The following is a 12,462-nucleotide window of genomic DNA, read 5'->3' on the forward strand; positions in this document are numbered from 1 at the left end:
TGATACAAATTATAGGTTTGGAGACTTAACCCGAGTTAAATCGGGTTATTTTTTTATTTTTTGAAAATACATTTTCTTTTTAGTTTTGCCCTTCAATATTTAGTAGATTGAGAATTTGGCTTCTTAATTTTTTTTCTATTTCTATTAAGTTATATCGATCTCATAACAATGATTATAAGTTTATTAGGTTAACCCAGGTTAACTTAATTTTTTCTTTTATTTTTTTATAACTTGCTTCTTTTCCAATTTTGACATTCAACAATAGATTCGTTGAGAACTGGGCTTCATGATGTTTTTTTTTTAATTTGTTTTTTATGGGTTAATCTTATTCTTGTAACTCGGGTAGTGGGTTTACTGGATTTACCCGGGTTAACTTGAGTTATTTGTTTGTTATTTTTTTTAAATTGAATATTTTTTGTTGTTTTTATCCTTTAATATTTTTTATTATTAAGAATTAAGTTTTTTAATTTGTTTTGTAGGTCAATTAGGGTTGGTATGAGTTGATTGGATATGTTATAGTCTCAATATTTAAAAAGATATTGTCTAATATAAATCAAATTTTGAGTTCATTATTGATTTTTTTATGTTAAAAAATATGTTAATAACACCTTTATATTTTTTTATATTTAAAAAATAATAATTTGACCTGCAGCATAATGTAGGCGAAGGATTTAGTATGTTCTATGTTGTGGCTTGGGCAAAAAATATTTTTTTTTTTTTTTTATTATCTTAGATTTGAATAAAGGAAAAAATATTGATCATGAAGACAGAAGTCTAAAATTCTGTCTGAATAAAAATTGCATAGAATGTTCACACAGAAACACTTAATTTATTGATTTTGTTCTTCACTATTGTGGGCTGAGATGACCAGAGCAGAGTTTATGGCTTGTGATGGGTTGGGCCATTGTGGGCTCATTCTGCAGTGCCTAACAGTATACGAAATCCAGGGCCTCGTCCACTAAGCTTCGGGAAACGATCACATGCACATGCTTTTGGCTAGCTAGTGGCAAGTCACTCACGGACTCGATGAAATCCTGCAAGATCAGCGAGAAAGGGAGAAGAATGGCAGTACTCTTAGCCACTGAATGGAGCCCGCGACCTTGAAGAACAGGGCGTAATTGCACGATGAATCGTAGCTTGAGAGCCCTAGCAAGATCCACAGACACTGAGCACAGAGGGCGCATGACACTGGTTTTGATTCTCAGTACTGCAATGCGATAAAGAAGACAGCATGGGGTAGGGTCAATGTCGTGTTGCTGTTAGTCACTTCTTCAAAATGGAATAGTGGTAGAGTCATTGCCACATATTTCATATAATGCTTGTCTCACTTGTTTGACAATGACTTGAGCAGCACCGCTGTTCCTTCCCCTCAGCAAAGAGGTGAAAACAAAGGAAAAACAAGAAATCCAGTTTATTTTACAGTAAACATCACCCAGTTACAAGAAAAAAAAAAAACTAAATCAGCTAAGTTATTTACTGTACTTTGTGAGTGAAAACACTGTGGATTCATACAGTGTAATGTCCATTTTATTTAGACGAAGGCCTTCATTGGTATTTTCTGTTCTTTCCTCATCATAGATCCAACGCATGTTCTCTTTAATCCTGGATTCACTGTCTAATTATAATTTACATTAAACAAATCATTTTCTTTTTCTCACAACTGATAGAAGACTGGAACCTAAAACGGAACAGTACTGTAGCGAGGCCCTTTATCATTGGGATTACTGTTGTTTTCTCCCTTTTCTTCTTACTTTACTTCCTCTTTTGATGAGAGGAGGGCTTTGGAAGTTGTCTTTTGGAGCAAAAAGGAAAAATAAATGGAACTGTGGTGTCCTGTTTTACTTAGAAAAGAAGATTAAAGGAGTATCATGCTTGTCGAAAAGGTGGACAGCATAAGCTTTTTCATAACGACATATATATATATATATATATATATATCAAAGTTGTGCACCATAGTATTTAAACCCTATTTTTTTAGCGTGTCCAGTATTAAAACTAAGTTTTTCTATAAAACATACATCGATTTGATATATTTAAAGAAATTTAATGGATTTTTTAGAATGTTAATTCCAAATTTTTAGCTGAAAAAATAAAGATAAAAGCATGATTTCTTAACCATTAGATTAACTCCTTAAAGCTATCATTAAATTTCAGAATCACCCGAGTAATTAATTCTAATATTGAGAGACAAATGACGTGAATCAAATTATCTATTTAATCTATTAACAAAACATAATCCTAATTGCCATTAATTGATCTTGTTGAATTTATATGGAACCCACAAATATATGGCTAATAAAGTGGAAGATTGTCTCCAAGACTTGCGGTATAGTATAATATATATATATATACCCAAAAGAAAGTGTTGGTTTCTGGCTACAAAGACCCACTCAACAATTACTTGTCGAGAAAAAGAAGAGCAAAAGAGCAGAAGGATACAGTTGCAGACCACCGTGTCATAATTCATGGCCTGTTCATGTTATTATACTTATGGGACGGTGGACGAGGGAATACAAAGTTTTGTGATTCTCGTTTTTTTTAATAAACACGTTAAAGTGAAAGTTATTTCAGCTTTAATTATCTTGTACAAGTTTATCTTAATTTTATAAAATAAATTAGGAGTAATACAATTCAAACTCGTGTTGCTTGATGCACAAACACTTAACTTAAAACTTTAGTTTCTAGATAAAATTTAAAAAATAATTTATATAATTCTATATCTTGATCTTCTGGTTCGGTTCTGCAAGTATTTCTTCTCACTTTATCACAGTAACTTCACTCGAAGTCCAGTGATGAGGAGAAATTAAGGATTTATGGTGACTACAAACCATTGAAGAATCTGGTTAGATTTTATACAATCAGAAAGGTTTTTACTTTAATCTTCACGAAAGAGACAAACACCCTTCCCGGCCCTACCCGTGAATCATTGACCTCAGGAGGGAGGCTGATTTCACTTCAAGGTTAAGGTGATTAATTACTACATTAATTACTATACAGCATCATCAGGGTAGACTCTTGCTAACGAAGAAGATATCATTTCCTGATTCCAGGATGATGCATGAAAACATTTCCAAAATGGATAATTATTTTAATCTTCAGAGATAAGCATGTGAACTGTCCATGATGCATGATGATACTGCTTTGTTCTTCAATGTTAACAGAAGATATTCGAGTTTATGTGGCCATTAACAGATCAATAATGTGCTCGTAACATGGACAGCGATGCTTGTAATGTCAAAGTCTGCGGCACATGTTGGGTCGGCTCTAGCAAGCTCTCTACTCTCACATCGCCACGTGCCTGCAGTTTCCTATTTTCTACAAGGCCATTAATATGCAGCCAATCCATGTCGTGCCAAGGCCAAGGGTCTCAAATTCAGTGAACTGGGTAGATTTGACTTGTTCAAATGATCAAAATCATGACCATGTCGTTTGGAAAGTGATTCAGATTTGCGTGGCGACTTTCCCAAGTGATCTCTCTAAGAATTGTCTTGAAATTAATATCTATATTTTCAAGAGGTGATAGAGAAATTCCGTAGCAATTGTGGAGTTTTAAGTAGTGTTGTATAAGAAAATGTATGGTGGATTATAATTAAGATTAATCTATGTTGGTAATTAAGATATTATAACATATATCTAGTTCGATGAGCTATGAAACAATAACATGTTTGAAGCATTATAAATTCTCGTTTTAATTTTAACATTTTTTAAAGAAATAATATAAATGCATATATATACACGTATAAAAGTACTTTTTTATTTTAAAAAATCATCACTTTCCCAAATTTATGAAGCTAAATGCAAAGAAAAATGATGGACAATGAAACAAGAAAAAAATAATCAATTAAAAAAAAAAACCTAGAGCGAACCCTAGCTAAATAAAAAAACTTACTAACAAGGTCAAGAGACCATGATAATAAAGTGAAATAAATCCAGTTAGATTTTATAAATGAGTCTTGAAGAAAACACAAATAACTTCACAAATCTAAATTATTGAAGTATTAAAACTAAAAGAAAATTAGTGTAAAAAATGGAAAAAAATTCAACATCATCTAGGTTGACCCAAACTTTTAAATTTATGACTTAAGTCATGAACTTGATGTAACTCAATGAAAAAAAAAAAAAAAAAAACCCAAGACCCTCAATTCCTAACCAACCAACCCAAGGTTGAGAGATGACATTCAAAGAAAAAAAATCAATTGACAAAAGGCTCCAATACAAAAAAATAAATAGCAATATAAAAAAATAAAGACCAAATGTTCAACAAAAACAAACTAAGCAGAAAAATAACATTGTTTGCTTTTAGGGTGAATTTGAAATAAATCTTACATTTTACAAAAAAAAAATATTAATACATAAATCAGAAATCAAAAGAAAGAGAATCAAATATTAAATAAAAACAACATTTAAATTAAAGGCAAAATTAAAAACAAATTTAAAGTTTTTAAAAGAAATCAAAATGAAAATAAGATAATAAAAAATAAGAGAACTAAATCATAAACTTAAAAAAAAAAAAATACATTAGGTTTACTTTTCTTACATGCTCAAGCATGGATCAAGGGATCGCCTATGAGAAGAATACTTTTTAAAAAGAAAAAGAAAGAAAAAAAAAACATTCTTCTCGTAGGCGATCCGTTGGTCTATGCAGGCAAAAACATGGGATGATGAGACAACATTTCTTCCTTTTTGCTTAGCACAACTACTACTACTTTATCAGAGTTTGAGACTACTTTTTTCCTGCTTTTGCTTAAAATAAATATTCCATTTGACCCAATTATATCAACAGGAGGGTATGACCATGCCAGCAGTTTAATTCCTCTACTTGTCTGTTTATGGCTAGCTCTCAGCACATCGATTTCATTTTATGCTCAAAATTAGAGAAGACTATTCAATTTTATGTTCAAACTCTACAACAAAAGACTGCTCTTTTGTTGTTGTGATCTGATGTATTCATGCCTCATATATGTTAGTTTCAATTAAAAATTGAATCATGAAGTTGAGATAAAAATAATATTTTTTAGAAAAAAAAAAGGTTGAGTGTTTAAAGTTTAAAATTGGGTCCTTGGAATTTTAATTGATTTGAATCAATAAATTTAAATTTTATTTTACTAGATTCATCATCAACTTAATGTCAAAACTTATTTTTAACATCATGAGAGCTTAACTGAGATAAAACATCAAACTTAATCTCAAATTAACTTAATGTGAAATAATTAAATTAGAAATAAAAAAAGTTAAGTGACAAAGAATAAATTAAAGAAAAATATAAAAAGAAAACATCATGGGTAATTATAGCAATCTATAATCTATTGTGTCTTTCTCCTATCTCGTATTGAATTGTGTGTTCACGATTCCAAATGTTATTTTATGATATATGGAGGGTCAATTTTGCAAAATTAAACTATAATTGTTGAATGAAAAGCAAAATGATCCAATAAAAAATAAAGAATGTGAATGAGAAAAAAAATTTAAGGGGCCTAATAAGAAAAGAAGGATGAAAAAAAAATGTGGTGGTTTACTATTCTTAAGAACAATGTTTCCACCCCAAGTTTTTTAATCTGTGTGTATGTGTGTTCCCTTAAACATTAACTCGGAAAAAGATTTGATTTACTGAGTTAATTTACAAGTTATCAAATATGACATGCTCTATTAAAAATAATTTAGCATGTTCAATTTAAACATGTCTCGGTTTCAACACAACATGTAATATTAATTTTAACATATTTTTTAATTAATTTTAAAAAACAAATAACAAGTTGAAGACTTAAAATTTTGAATTAACAAACATAATTCAAATATTGAAAACATAAACCAAACTTAAATTCTTAAATTTTCAAATAAAATCTATAATTAAAAAACACAAGTTCCTTCACCTTTAGATAATAGTAGTTTGTTAAATGAACATATTGTGTTCTTATATAGATATATAAAGGGGAAAATAAGGTATACCTTACTAAAAATTAAGGATGATTATTTTCGGTTCGATTTAATTTTTATAAAAAAATAATCAAATTAAAATTATTATTTTTTTAAATCAAAACCAATTCAAACTAGTTTGACTCGATTTTTTCGATTTGGCTCGGTTTTTTCCGGTTTGGATCCAGTTTGGTTTTTTTTGTTTTAGACTTATAAAATCAAAACCAAATCGAATCGGTCAATTTTTTCAAAATTTTAATCATTTTTTTTTATGGTTTGATTTTTTTTTTAATTTTTTTTTTAACTTTCTCAATTTAATTAATTTTTCAATTTTTTTACTATCCCTACTAAAAGGTGAGTCTATTCAAAAGAGTTTTGCCGAATCAAAGTAGCTCAATGAATAACCCTAGATAGCTTGAGTTAGATTAAGAGTTTGGGATTTCTTGGACTAACCTAGCAAATCAAACTAGATTCACAAGTAAAATAAGTGGAATCAGAATTAATCAGATAATATCCTTTGTTACTTCGAGAGGGTCTTCTTGAGAATGTTATTTTATATTGCAGAGGTCAAAACAAGAAGTTCCTTTGGAAGTATCAAAGGATATTATCTCATTACCTCTGATTACACTTATTTTAATCTGAGGCAAGTCAACGATTAATCAGGATGGATTAAGAGTGAACGCAATGTTTATTTTAAAAAAATTTAAAAAAATATATTTATTTTAAATTAATATTTTTTTATGTTTTAAAATTATTTTAATATGTTAATGTCAAAAATAATATTTAACAAATAAAAAATATATTATTTTAATACGTTTCAAAATAAAAACTATTTTTAAAAAATAAACATAAGTATACTCCCCTAATAATAAAGTTGAGAATACAAATAATTAATGAATAATAATAATAATAATAATTTGCAATATATATGAATAAATAAATCGTAAATTAAATGGCTCGAATGACGAGGCTCCACTCCAGCATGAATCACATTTACAGCGACGGAAGGAACCATGAGACAAGCACGATGAAAGCAATGAGACAAATTAACCCCCCCCCCCCCCAAAAAAAAAAATAATTAACGGGTACTCTTTTAATTAAAAAAATAATTTCTAGTGACGAAATACATATTAATTAATTAATTACATGGATTAATAGTTGATATATTTTAACATGCTTACGTCCATTTTGTTTCTTGCCTTTTTCCCCACCAATCTCTTGACTATGACAAGCATTTTTATAAGGCCTTTATGGTTCATTGAACAATGAGAATTCTTTCAATCGATAACTTCACATCAAATGCCTCCATCATGCAAATCACAAAAGTTTACACATCTTTTCATCAATAGATGATATAATAAAATTATAAATTTTAATTTTAAATTATTTGTATTCCCAAAGGCCATTAATTAACAATATATAAATTTAAATTACAAAAATATATTGAAACCTGGTATACCAAACTCTAAATACAAGTTAACAGCCATCTTAACTGGAAAAAAAATATTATTAGAACAAAAAAAAAATAACTTATATTACAACATATAATCCTTCTTCTAAGCTCCTTGAATATTTATCATTAATTGGTTTGTTAAAAAACAATGAGGAAGATGAGATTTATAAAGGAAATAATAAAGGAGAATTAATACCTAAAATTAATCTCAAGAATTTCGGCAGGGGATGTTATGAGTGTCCATGGGAGTGGTGTCAATGGCGGTTTTACAGGTGAAACAGAGAGAGATAATTTTTTTTTTTTTTTTTAGTATTCTTGATTTGGTAGAAAAGAATTAAGTATACATTTTCTTTTAAAGTGGAGATAAAAGCTTATAAATTAAATCCAAGTTTTTATGCCAATTAATCTTTTATTTATTTGAAAGATTGGGGATATACGAGTTAAATAAAGAGTCCCCCCCCCCCCCCCGATTGAGTGAGTTCATAGCCATTGCAAGTTTAACTAGATGACTTGTCACATTAATACAAAAGCACTTCTTAAGACTTTGTTTGTATTCTTCCTACGTACCCATTTTATACATACTTTGTTTTGTCATGAGTTTTATCAAAAAATTTTTAATATAAAAAACAATATTTAAAGGCTAATATTGTGTTTTTTTTTTTTTAAATAAGAACTTGAGTCATAAATCATACTAGATGTAATAAGATAGTTTTATTTAGTTATACAATAAAAAAACAAAGACAATAAACAAACTAAATTTTAAAAGAAAAGGTGTTAACAACAATCAAAAAAGAAAATCTATCAAAAAGAGAAAAATTATAAAGTTAAACTCTAAGATAATCCAAAACTAATAGATAAAATTAAAAAAAAAACACAAAATAAAACATCCCGGATCAATCCAAATTAATATAGAGTGTGTTTGGTATTGCGGTAGCGTTGTGGTTGTGGTTTAAAAAAAATTGTTTTATAAAAAATACTTTTAGTTGAGGTTGGTTTGAAAAAATAGGTGTTTGGTTAAAACTGTGGTTAAAATTGAGGTTGAAAAAAAAGTAGTTTAATGTGTTTGGTTAAGAATGCTTTTGAAATTGAGATTATAAAATAATTTAAAAAAATATATATTAATATTGATGGTTTTAAATTTAAATATTGTAAAATTAATTACTCCTATTACATCATAAAAAAAATAATACTTTATATAAAATATTTTTTATTATTCCATTAAACTATTTATAATTTCATTACGTACAAAATTCATTCGATAAAAACTATAAAATTGATATTACTGTGCGAGTGAATTTAATTCACTTTATACTAGTTTTTCGAGAAAAAAAAAATTGTTTTGTCAATGAATTTAACTCTCTAAACTATTTTTTTTTAAAAAAAATTAATACAATTAAAACTTTCAAAAAAAAAAAAACCGTGAACAGTGCAGTGAATTGCACTGTTCCTTATTTTTTATAACGTGCAGAGAATGAAAAGCATGTTTTCGTTGCTTTTCATTTTCAGCGTTTTAAACGCAAAAATTATATGGGTCCCATGAACAATAAACTGTTTTTTTGTATTACCAAACGGCTGCGTGCTGCGTTTTAAATAAAACACAGCCGCAACCGCGTAGACAAACGGAGTCATAATAAACTTGTAATTCAAGTCAGGAGGTTAAACCAACCTCATAGAAAGCTATTGGAAAATATAATAATAACTACTTCTCAATAATTTAAATATAAAAAGAGAAAATTAAAAAAAATCAGTTAAAATATACCCAAATGATACTATGTATACGTATATTATTGTTATTGACTTCAATATTTTTCTTTTTGATGTGACATGTTGGCCCGGATTTGTTGATACAAGGATACTCTAGTCATACCATCTTGAGTTACATCCCTAGTCTGTTGAGTTAACAATTGTAGATTTTTATTTATTTTATTGGATAAAAAAAAAATTTGTAAAAACATTAATTTTTATCTTATTATTTTATTCAAGATGCTTGTTATTATTTCCTAAATTATATGCTATCATAAATACACGCTTTTCTTGACACCTACATGTTTAAGATATATTAATGTTTTTAAGATGCTTTAAAAAAATGTTTTAGAACGCGATGTAAACTATGTTTTATAAAAGAAATTATTAAAATTAATTTTTTATATATTTTAAATCGTTTTGATATGCTGATTTTAAAAATAATTTTTTAAAAATTAAAAAATATATATCATTTTAATACATTTAAATATAAAAAATATCAAAAAAAAATCACAAAATCATACTCTCAAATACACGTTAATGAATTTGTATAACTAGCCTTCTGCCTTTAATTTCTGCAAGAACAGTCATTTGGTTTTTTATTTACTAAGTAATAGATTACTTAGCGACTCATTTTCTTCGTCCTTCAGTCTCAAGCTCGTTGTTCAATGTTCCTCTATAATATGCGGCTTGTCAATAAATCTTCAAACTAATCTCATAGCCTGCGCTAGGTAGTAGGTCGGGGAAAAAAAACACTTTAGTGTTAAAAAAGTCAAGAGGTTGCATGTGTGATCTTGATAAAACAAAAAATGTGTACTAGAAAAAACAAAGAGGATACATTTTAATTTAATCAAGCGTGGCAGAATGAACAAATTTAAAAAGAATTAACCAGGTCAATTCAAAGATGCATGAACCATCTTGATATCATTTTAATTTTAATTTAATAATTTAATTTATTAAATAAAATCTAAAAATATAATTTATATTATTTTTTAATAATAAAATTTTTTTAAATTTAAAACTTACATAAACTTATATTATCTTATACTTAATTTTTATCAAATAAATAGGAATGATGAGATGTAAACTTGTAGCCGCTTTATCATCAAAGCTCTGATGCTATGTCAAAGAACTATATCGATCCAATAACTTAAACTGTTAGATGAGATTCCAAGATATGATCTATATTATTTTTTTTTAGTAAGGCTATGATAATAAATTAGAGAGCAAACCAAATAACATGTAAGCTCCAATTCCTAATAAATTAAAGACTAATTTGAAGGGAAAAAAAATTAACAAAGAGGAATAAAAAAACGATAATTTGCAAATTGGTGTTTCTTGTGAATATGAACTGGCCGATGGAAACAAGAGCTGCCTTGAGTAGACACTACTCATCAAACAACACCAAGATAAGAAATAGAAAACGATAACAATCCGAACATTGAAGCCTTAACAAGCAAGCAATTTTGAAGATTCTGATGTATTTTAATTTATGATCCTTTCCTTGAGTTCGCTCTCTACTCCATCCCATTTCATTTTCTTTTGAAGATGAACTTAAAGAGAAAAGTAATGGCCACCTGCCTTCCCTCTCAATGTAACTTCCAAGCATTAGCATTTCAATTTTTATTGTACCATTACCCTCTCCAATGGTCTCACCTTCTTGAGCTTCCTTCCATCATCTTGAAAATTGCAAAAAGAATTATGAAAAAAGATGTCAAAATCCCCCATCTATGGTATTTAAATTGTTTGGAAGTGTGATTATGGTTGTTTTTAAAGTGCTTTTTACTTAAAAATATATTAAAATGATATTTTTTTTATTTTTTTAAAAATTATTTTTGAAATCAGCGCATCAAAATGATTTACAAACACAAAAAAATATTAATTTAAAATTAAAAAAAATAAAAATTAAACTTTTTAAAATACAAATACAAACAAGGCTAACCGAGATTAACCAACCATTTTTCCTTCCCTTCGTAAGCACATTAGGAAGATAAGTATATTTTGGGGTTTGTTCTCAATTAGTATATAAGAATAATAAATGGATGCTTGAGTATGGTTACTTGAAGATATCATTTTTATAGTACTTAATTTAAAATCTTACAAGGTAATGTTATATATAGGGTTTACAAGACATCACAAATTAATTTTATATAAAATAAATAGTGCTCCTTTTCTCTTCCAACTTGTTTTTCAAATAATACTTGATATTTAAAGTTAAGATCTATTTGCGGGAAAAATTATTTCTTTTAAAAATAAAAATAATTACTTTTTGATATTAAATTGTATTATAAAAAATAAATTAATAATCATTTTTTTTATGTTTAATACATGAAAAATATTCTAGAAAATAACATCTTTGAACTATTAAGATTTTGGAATTAAGAGAGTTTTTTTAGTTCTTAATTTTTTTCAAGCATCGTTTATTAATTTGAAATAAACTTTAAGGAAATGAATTATTTTATTATAGTAAAATGAGTTGAAAAATATTTTTTAGTGTCTTTTATGTACACTAAAAAATCAATTATAAAAATTAATAATGTTTTTTCGCACCTCAAATGAGTCTTTGACTATAAATATTTCATAACTCAAATAAAGTATAACTTAATTAGTATTTATTTTATAATTAACATTGCAATTTAAATTTTTAAGAATAAATTTGAGGGTGATGATCAGAAGTAGCTAGCATGGAATGGGAAAAAAGGCACATAATTTTTACAATACAAACACTGATAAACAATAATGATAACATGTAACATGCAAAATGAAAAGTGTCTTCCCAAGTCTAAAAGAGAAAAACAATTATTTTTCTTGGAGTCGCCAAACAATCAAAAAACAAAATGTAGAAAGTGTTTTTTTTTAAATTACTTTCCTACAGATAATATAATTTTGAATTAATTCAGAGAAAAAAATCACTAATTTAGTATGTTATTTCACTCAATATATTTAAGACAAAATAGGACATGAGATATTGATAACATTTCATGTTAAAAGAGAAAAAACAAAATAAATTAAATTGTATTTCATAGTATTATATTTACATAATATATTAATAGCATCATCTTATACTAGTAAAATTACTAAAAATAACTATTTAGGTGGTGGTCCAAAGATAAGAGCTTGGGACCAAGAGATTTGCTCCCTCTATGGTCTCAGGTTCGAACCCTAGGTTGCTCATATGATGGCCACTGGAGGCTTACATGATCGTTAACTTCAGGGCCCGTGGGATTAGTCGAGGTGCGCGTAAGCTGACCCGGACACCCACGTTAAACTAAAAAAAAATTTACTAAAAATATAAATCTTGTAGTTATTAATATGATGACTATTAAAAATTTATATGATTATTAATTTTAAAA

This window comes from Populus alba, chromosome 7, assembly GCF_005239225.2.
Source record: "Populus alba chromosome 7, ASM523922v2, whole genome shotgun sequence".
In the NCBI taxonomy this organism is placed as follows: Eukaryota; Viridiplantae; Streptophyta; class Magnoliopsida; order Malpighiales; family Salicaceae; genus Populus; species Populus alba.